Here is a 10,303-nt window from a genome sequence, read left to right on the forward strand (position 1 = left end):
AAGATACTTTATATATATTATCTCATTTAATTCTCAAGAGAAAATATAAGTAACAATATTTCCATTTTTAAGTTGAAAAAATAGAGAAGCAGGCAATTTAAACTACTTTTTGAAAGTCACCCAGTTTCAAAGTTTCATTCCAAAGCCTGTGATTTTTCGTTGTACTACACTATTGTACTTTTCCTTTTTGCCACAAATTATGTTTCCTTAAATTTTTCCTTAAATGTTCCTGAAGTTCCATACCATTACTTGTTAAAAAAAAAAAAAGAGACAGAGACATTTATTCATTTGTAATAAGAATACACCCGCTCTTTATTAAGATAGATATTGTGTCACAATCTAATTTAATTCCCACATCAACCTCATGAGGTAGATATTGCTATTCCTACATTACAGACAATGGATTTGAGTCTCAAAAGACTTAAGGAACTTGGTCAAGATCCCATAGCTAGCAAGCAACAGAACCAGAATTTGATCACAAATGCAACTATTTCATACTAAAGACCATACCTTCAAACCATTACTCTAAAATTTGTAGATTTAGAGATGCTTGGAATAAATTTTATTTATGGAGATATTAAAATCCTGCAGGTTCTCTGGTAAAACAATTAAGGGAGCATTAAAAATAATGAAAGATAATAATAGGGGAAACTGTGCAGGAGGAGAGGAGCTATATGAGAGCTCTCTATAATTTCTGTTCAGTTTTTCTATAGACCTAAAACTGCTCTAAAAAATAAAGCCTGGTAACTTTAAAAGATTATATTATTGTTATCTTTGAGATCCCTTACAATCATCAGATGAAGGCCTGTAGTATTAAGCTACTGATAAGATCTGAAACTTCCTAAGCGCAGTTCTATGAACTGTAAGGATCCGGTATAATGACCACAGACAGGTGATTTGCCTCTTAACAAATATCCAACTGTTTTGGAAGGAGTGGAAAGGTATTTTAAAAATTGCCTGGACAAAATCTACCATACAAAAGCTATTTTTATTGTCAGTGAACTTGAATACCTATTTTTTCCCCACAATACCTGTCTGTTCCCTTAATTCCTGTGATTGACTGCATCCCAGCAAGAGTTCTTGGTACCTTGTTGAAAATACTGGTTATTGATTCTTCCACAGGATTGTGCCACTGGACTTGTTTCCACATGTCTGTTGCATAGCCCCTGACAACAATCTGGTTTCCAACTGAGAAATATAGATCATACAGATGTTAATAACAGCTCTATAGTTTACATTACAGTAATAGCTTTCACATTAAATTTTAAGTCAAAAAACTATAAATTGATACATACACCCACTTCTAAAAAGTAAGTTATACTCTGATTTATCATTAAAAGTGTTTAATGCCAGTATATTCCTTAATCCTCATTTAAAAGGATTTTATTTTTAAATATTCATTAATAATTATATTACCACGTAACAAAAATTATATTCTCTATACTCCAAAAGTAAGTGATAAAGTCTTATGTCTTACAAAAGGAATGGACAGAGTCTTATATGACTATTATTGTGCTGTTTGGTCCAGTTAAAAATATCACTAGCCTCTTCTTCCTGACATATTTACAGATGTTGTCTATACACTGAATACTGTTAGTTTATGCCCCTCTTAGTTGAATTTATTCCAAAGTACAAATGGAAACATTTGTATTCTGTTCCTTCTATATTTGGTATTTTAAAAATATCCTATCACTTTATCTTACATTTTCATGAATTATGGTCTAGACTCTAAACATGACCTATTCAGACCATGCAAGCTATTGAAAATGTAAAGAAACCAGAAAAATAAAGCTTACATGACACAACAACTGGAGGATGTATTGATTTTAAAATGGATAAAATTAGATCTATATGGTTGCAGGGAAGGAATGTAATGTAATGTAGTAGTGCAGGGAGGGAGAGATGAGTAATATATATTTTAAAGGGTATATTTTAAAGACAGGAAAATAATTATTTTGAGTAACTGACTAAGGAAATTTGTTAATATTGATATAGAATAAGCATTGTAAACACTAATAGTAAAACAACTAGATATTACAAATATTACGCAACATTGCAGGTACCCAGGTATGTGTAAGTAAATATAAAAAATTAACAATGACATAAATAGTCCTTAGAGATTTAGTAATTCAGACTATATTGGCCCAGAGAGATTGTGGTAAGTTCTGAGTTTGAAAAAAAAAGTAATATAGGGACTTCCCTGATGGCACAGTGGTTAAGAATCCGCCTGCCAATGCAGGGGACATGGGTTCAAGCTCTGGTCCGGGAAGCTCCCACATGCTGCAGAGCAACTAAGCCTGTGTGCCACAACTACTGAGCCTGTGCTCTATAGGCCACGAGCCACAACTACTGAGCCCGTGAGCCATAACTACTGAGCTCATATGCCACAACTACTGAAGCCCATGCACCTAGAACCCATGCAACAAAAAGAAGCCACTGCAACGCAAAGCACGCTCACCACAACGAGGAGTAGCCCCCACTCGCCGCAACTAGAGAAAGCCCATATGCAGCAATGAAGACCCAACGCAGCCAAAAATAAATAAATAAGTTTATTTTTTTAAAAAGTAATATAGCTCCTCTCCTCACGGAGCTTATATTTCATGTAGGAAGATATGCAATAGAAACTAATGCTTAGAGCTTGTGAGAAGCATAAGAAAGAAAGAAATAGACTCTATAACAGAAAATTAAGAGTGTGGGGGTGAGTAGGCAGAGAGAGCCTCTCTAGAGAAGTGACATTTGAACTGTGACATGAAGGATAAGAAGTAATAGGATAGCAAGAATAAGCACAAGATATCTCCAGGAAGAAAGTAGAGCAAGCGCAAGGTGGGAAAATAACTTTGCCTTAAAAAGAACTTTCACCTAAGAGTGTAAGTGGGTGAGGGAGAAAGTGGCATGGGATGATACTGAAGAGTGAACATGTTCCTGATATCATATGGTCTTATAGCCATTAAAAGGTACTGGAAATGTATTCTAAATGCAATAAGAACCATGAATGAGTTTTAAACAGTAGTGAAATAATGGAACTCAAGTTTTAAAAATAAGCCTACTTATATGTGGAGAATGTATTATTGGGGGGCAACAGTGGAAGTGGTGGACATATATTGTTTTCCCAACATTTACTTTCTCATCTCTTAGAAATAGTGCCATGATGTTCCTTTAGGGAATGATCTTTCCCTTCTCTCTGTTCCTGTGGATTGGGTGAGTTTTACCCTACTTGAACCAGAATTCCAAAAAGCTACTAGTGACAAACAGGAGCAATGTTTCCCTCTGAAACAGTACTTGGAGCTAAGATGCCCATATGATATGGGCCAGGCTCATGAGAGCCCTACTGTGGATATTTTTTTTTAATTTACTTATTGGTAACTTTTTTTTAACATCTTTATTGGAGTATAATTGCTTTACAATGTTGTGTTAGTTTCTGCTGTATAACAAGTGAATCAGCTATACATATACATATATCTCCATATCTCCTCCTTCTTGTGTCTCCCTCACATCCTCCCTATCCCACCCCTCTAGGTGGTCACAGAGCACTGAGCTGATCTCCCTGTGCTATGTGGCTGCTTCTCACTAGCTATCTATTTTACATTTGGTAGTGTATATATGTCCATGCCACTCTCTCACTTCGTCCCAGCTTACATTCCATTGTATATATGTGCCACATCTTCTTTATCCATTCATCTGTCGATGGACACTTAGGTTGCTTCCATGTCCTGGCTATTGTAAATAGTGCTGCAATGAACATTGTGGTACATGACTCTTTTGAATTACTGTTTTCTCAGGGTATATGCCCAGTAGTGGGATTGCTGGGTCGTATGGTAGTTCTATTTTACTAGAGCAAATAATTGGAAAAGAAAAGTGATCTTTCTCTGGGAAGGAGAGCTTGACTAAAACTGAAGTCAATGCTGTTAGGAGACACTTGAAGTAGAGTTGACCCTTGAACAACTGGGTTTGAACTGCGCAGGTATATTTTTATGTGGATTTTTTTTTTTGCAATAAATACATACTAACTACAGTACTACAAAATCTGTAGTTCGCTGAATCTCAGATGCAACATGTGGATACAAAGGGCCGACTGGAAAGTTACACTTAGATTTTCTACCGTGCAGAGGATTGGAGACCCTAACCTCCGAGTTGTCAAGAGTCAACTGTAATCTAGAAAGAGATGATGGTGACTTGATATAGATGGGTGGAAGAAGAAAGAGAGAAGAGGGCACACTGTAAAATATCTTTGAAGTAGATTTGACTGGCCTTCCTAATGGAATAGATGGAAATAATGAAGAAAAATACTTCAGACTTTGCCTTATGAGACAGTATGAATGGATGGTGATGCCAAACAGTGAAAGAAAAAGACTTAAACTGGATTTGTTGAATGAGGAAATCAATAAATTCATTCTTGTACTTGTTAAATTTGAGACAACTTAGGCCATTTTGAGTGGATATGTCAGGAAGACAATTGGATATTGAAGCTTAGGAGAGGGGTATGAATGGTGTATGTATATGTATACATATATCTATATATATATATGTATATTGAAATTAGAACAGGTAATGGGGTGAGTGCAGACAGAGAACTAAACAGGACCCAGATCAAGTCTTAAGGAACCTCAACAAAGTAGACTGAAATGGAGCAGAGTATAAGACAAAATATAGGAACTGTTAATATTCATTATAATCCTATTGCAAAATGTGAATCATAAAGAAGAATCTTAGCAGATGCTTAATTTCAAAATGCTAAATATGATCTTTGCTATCAAAAAACACCTGCAATCCCCTAGGTCTGTCAAAGCAAATATCTATATGAAGGTATCACTTTATCATTATTCAGAAAATTGTGCTTTCTGAAATGTCTATTCACTTGCACTGAGGAAAGGTTTCCAGTTGACAATTTACTCTCAGAAAAAAAAATAAATGCTATAGATTCTGAATTCTTCATGAAGCTACTGGATCTTTCCAGTCCTGAAACTAATTTTAATTCATTTTGAGGGCCATGAGGGAAACTAAGAAGGGCTGTTACAGAGCAGAGACCAATTTAGTGAGGAAAGCATCAGTAAGTTGTCATACTTCCTCCACCTCTTTTCAAGTATAGCACTTTTCAAGTAAAGAACATTTGGATGAGCCAAATGTTCTTCCTTGCAGAGGACTTAATAAAAAGAACAAAATGTATGAAGTTTCACAGAAAATAGTTCTAAATTTAGACAGAATATAATTATTTATACGATTGTACAACATAACCATGAGTCGGTGCTTAATCACTCATCATGATGTCACTTTTTGTATCATAAGAAAGACAAATTCAAAATGGGAAATTACACCAAATAGTAGGCACTTAACAGCAATATGAAATTTTATAAGGCAAAGTAACTTCACATATTAGACTGAGGTATATCATCCTCAGAATTATATAAGTCACCTGGATTGAAAGGAATGGAGGATCTCCTCCATTTAAGAAATAATGGTGGCTGTCTAGGTACGGTAGATGTTATGGTAAACAAGAGAGATAGAATCATTGCTTTTTGTTACTTCAAATTCAAGTAAATAAGCAAACATAAAAGTAAACAAGTAGTAGTTTAAGATAATGGTAATAACCTCTATGGAAATAGAGAAACAATAGTGATTAGGGTGATGGGTAGCTATACCAACTGAATATGTATGGAAATTATGGCCAAAGTACATACCCTCTTTCCATGAGAGACCACGTGGCTTGTGCTCATTTATCCATAGTTCCAAGTCACAGTTGTTCACATTGTAGCTGATGACTCCAGGAGGAAAGAAAATATCTCACCCCACCCCACATTTACAAGACCTCCCTTCCAGACCACAAGTGTGTGAATTCTGTAAGGCCAAAATATCTTTCCTTCCTCAAAAGACTATTGGTACTAAATTCACTAAATGTCTCATATCCCTGCTTTCTACCACAGCTTGTGTAGAGTCTATGTGAATGGTGTGCCACTGTGGCAGTGACTGTGACTTCACATTGTATCTGTGAAGCCAAAAGATCTTTAAGCAATCCCTAGCTCTATTCTCATCTGTATGATTCTCAGTATGTCTGTTTCCTCACGTGCCATCCTACTCACACGTATTTTTCCTCCAAAACAATCACATTGGGCTTTCTGGAACACTCCCCATAGAACCAGCAAGTCTCTACAATTCTACCAGCTTCCCCAAACATTACTTTAACTGAAAATGGATGACTACTGAGAAAACTTCTGCAGCTCTCCCAAATAGAAATTGTTTAACATTCTAGAAAATAATAGCCATAATAATTGCAAGCATTTATTGTGCACTTCCTATGTACAGCACTACACCTATACTGTACATGGATTTATTTCATGAATAAATTTCATAACCTTATTTCATTTAATCATTATAGCAATCCAATAAATTATATTATTCATATTTTAGAGATGTGAAACTGAGGCATAGAGAGATTAAGTAACATTAATCAAGGTCACAGAAGTATAGAGAGATGGAGTCAGCAGTGGAATCCAGGCAGTCTGAATCCAGAGCTGGGACTCTTAGGCAACATCTTCTTCTCATGGGTTAGAAGTGGGGCTTGAGTTGTCATTGTTGTCTTGTTCTACAGAAGCTCTTTCAGCCACCTTTAAAAACTCCTGTTCTTTGTTGTTTTTATCTACCAACCTCCTGTCCAATTCATCTCATTCACTAAAGATTTTGGCACCCTGCTCAGGGTATTCCTTTCCTTCTCTATTCTTACCATCATCTCAGGAAATTCAGTGTCCACATGGACAATCTATCCAACATCGTATTTTAATGGTTCCCTAACTTTCTTATCATTAATGGTATATTTCAGATCATCTCCACCAATCCCTTATAATTTATCACTGAAAAAATTTCCACTTCCAAATTACAAACATTTCACTCTCTTATGAAAATTTCCATTTGCCTGCTCAGAGCCCCAACTCTCACTGTTCTTCAGTCTCTGAGCCTTCAGCTCCACTGACCTCTCCACTTCTTCCAAATATCAAACTCCTTATACCTTTGTTTGATTCTACAATATTTACTTCAATCATTTTGGTGCCAATGCACTAACCTCTCTTGTCCATTTGTCCTTTTAAAGCCTCCAATGAGAAAAGCTCCAACCCTGAATCCAACAATCTTTGTTACCTGTGTCTATGTCTATACTCAGATAGCTAAGCACTCATAAATGGATTGACAGTACATAAATGGATTGATAAATTCAGTCAACAACTTCACCTATACACAATCTTAATATAATTCTCTAATCATCTTGATCTAATTTCTATAACAAATATTTCATATGTTCTTTATTCTTTACAAGCTGTGATACCCTGTCTATACACTTCACTCTCAGCAGATGATTCCATTGTACTTAACTAAAATGATTCGAGCCATCAGACAGGAATTCCTTCAATATTCTGCTGCCAAATGTGTCATTAACCTGCATGTGTACCAACCTTCTCCTGCTTTCCTGATACAAAAAGGTGCATGTCTCTCCTCTTCTTGAAGGCCAATTCTTCTACATGTAATCTGAGTCCCAGTTCCTCCTACATTCTTCAGAATCTATGCTAACATTTAATGCTTTCACTTTCAGAGTATTTTTTTTTCTTTTTACTAAGACCCACAACAAGGAATATATGTATTACATTGCAACCCAATATATTCACATTATACATATATAATATATGTACTTATCACATGTAACATATGCACTGTATATAAGTATCATGTATAAATATATAAAATATATCTCGCTGTGGTTTGCAGTTGACAATTTGTACAAAAAAACCACAATTTTACAAGGTAAGATCACCTTACTATGCATGATACACTGATATTTTATTTTTTTTTAATTAATGCTGGTCACCACTCACTAAATTAATGCTACAACACAATAGTGAGTCATAACCTGCAGTTTGAACCACAATAAATTACTCTATTCCTCTACAAATTTGTCTTTAAATTATTTCATCTAAAAGTTAAAAAAAACAAATGTTACCTCCGAAGCTCTTTCAGCTCAAATACTTCGTACATTTAGACTTAATAGAAAAGTTATTTTAGTCTGTGCTTTTTAGTCCCATTAACTCCTCAGACCAGTTTAATCTGTCTTCTACCACACTACCGCATGAAAACCACTTTCCTTAAGTTTCAGTTAGCTCTCTACAGTGAGTTCCCTACAAACGAACATTCAAGTTGCAACCTTTCAAAGATGTGAACGTGCATTCACATGTCTGATCACGTAAGTTAGTTCACGTGTCTGGAGTACATTGTCACTTGCGTGCAGCCTCTACAAGTGGTTGTGCTTTTGTATACTTTACTGGACAGTACTGTTGCTGTGCAATACGAGGAGCTTACTAATGAAGACCTGATGGAATTGGAGACCCAGAGAAAGGATGAAGAGAGACAAGAGGGAAAAAAAGTACCCGAAGAACCCAAGAGATTCACGATGCAGGAAATGGCAAGGGGATTTTCTTTATTTGAGGAGGAACTGTTAGTTTTTGAGGCACAGGACCCAAAAGTAGAACAGTACATGAAGGTTGCAGCAGCTGTTCAGAATGCAATCCAGGGCTACCATGTCATCTATGACAAGAAAAAAAGAGCTACTATCCAGACACCACTGGATTGTTTTTTCAAGAGGGGAGATAGAATTGAATCCAGCAAGGAACTGAACCTGTGCCATCACCATCAGGCATGACTGAAATTGCAGCTTGGTCTCCGTCTCCTATTGCTGATGGTCCTTCAGCTCTACCATCTCCCCCCTTCTCTCCCTCCCCCAGTCAGTAATTCTCCTTGCCTGTTCACTCGATGCCAGCAGCTGTATGCCAGTTGTCGTACTGTACTTTTCAAGGTACTGTACTATAAAATTAAAAATGTTTTCTTTATTTTTTGTGTTTGTTTTTATATGTTATTTGTACGAAAAGTATTATAAACCTATCACAATACAGTACTATATAACTGATTGTGTTAATTGGGTACCTAGGCTAACTTTGTTGGACTTATGAACAAATTGGACTTAACGAACGTGCTCTCAGAATGGAACTTGTTCATATGTAGGAGACTTACTGTATAACTAAATTCAGTGGACACGTTTCTGCCTTCACACTACTCAGCATCTCAGCAGCATTTAACAACTGATTACCCCCTCCTTGAAACATTAATTTTGCTTGGGTTTCATGACACTACATTCCATTTGTTTTCCTCCCTTCTCTCTGTCTACCTCCTTTCAGCCTCTTTTTGCTGGCTCCTCTATCACTCTCAGGTACTGGAGGCCCTCTATTCATTTTACTCTTCTCTCTTAGCATCTCCTTCTCACTCTTTAGCTTTTGCTCTAGTTCTCCCTTTTATTGTTGGAATTACCACCTTGATTTAGGAGGCAAGAGAGATGTCCTATTTATAGGCTAGAAGTCTTTGGACATTTGTTGTGAAATAAGTCTTCTTATCCCTAGAGAATATAGGAATATTCATAATAATTCAGAATCCAAAGCTTCTGAATCACTTCCAGGCATATGCAGTTACAGAACCCAGAAATATTGCTTTTTATATTCTATGCTCATGAACCTGACTGCTTTATCACATTTAGGATTCACTGTATAATTTCTGACATATCAAGGAATATCAAGATATTTCTGTATTTCCGATTTAGTTAAATTCAAGGTTTCCTTTTCTCCCTATAGGACTTATGTATCCCTGCAAGTTAACAGCTTCTCTTGGAAGTCAGCTGGAAGCCTTTGAATGTTACATGCTCAGTATCTGAGGAATAGATTTGCATGATGTATGAATCATCACACCAACCTTTCCTAGCTTTGAAAATTCTGTGATCTGTTCCAAGAGATTTGGCAATTTCTCCTATCTTTAATTGCATTGCCTGGAGGGTAACCAGAAATCCTTTTTTAAATGTCTCAATGACAAAATAAAACTTAGCTTTATCTTCTTGTATATTTTCTCTCCCATTAGGTACTGTAAATTACTTGGTTGATACTTTAAAAACATGCAGATAATGCTCTAGCAAGAAATATTTGCCCAATTTGTAATGTTTTCATCTTACAGATCTGTGTTATGCTCTTTTGAACCCAGTAATTTCATTTCAATGTTGCATCCCAATATAATATTTTTTATGAATTTTGGGCTACAATTATGTTTCCAAATTAATTTAAAATGCAATCTTCTGTTTGGATACAAATTTGCAAATAACCTAGCTGAGTAGACAATTAGATAAATAAGCACCTACACCTACAGAGTTAAGTTCACAGCCAGGGTGGACCACATGGCAACTTATTTCTTTACCAAGTTTTGGCATTGAGGCTGCAAATGAACCTTGGATTAT

This window comes from Physeter macrocephalus, chromosome 16 (assembly GCF_002837175.3).
Source record: "Physeter macrocephalus isolate SW-GA chromosome 16, ASM283717v5, whole genome shotgun sequence".
In the NCBI taxonomy this organism is placed as follows: domain Eukaryota; kingdom Metazoa; phylum Chordata; class Mammalia; order Artiodactyla; family Physeteridae; genus Physeter; species Physeter macrocephalus.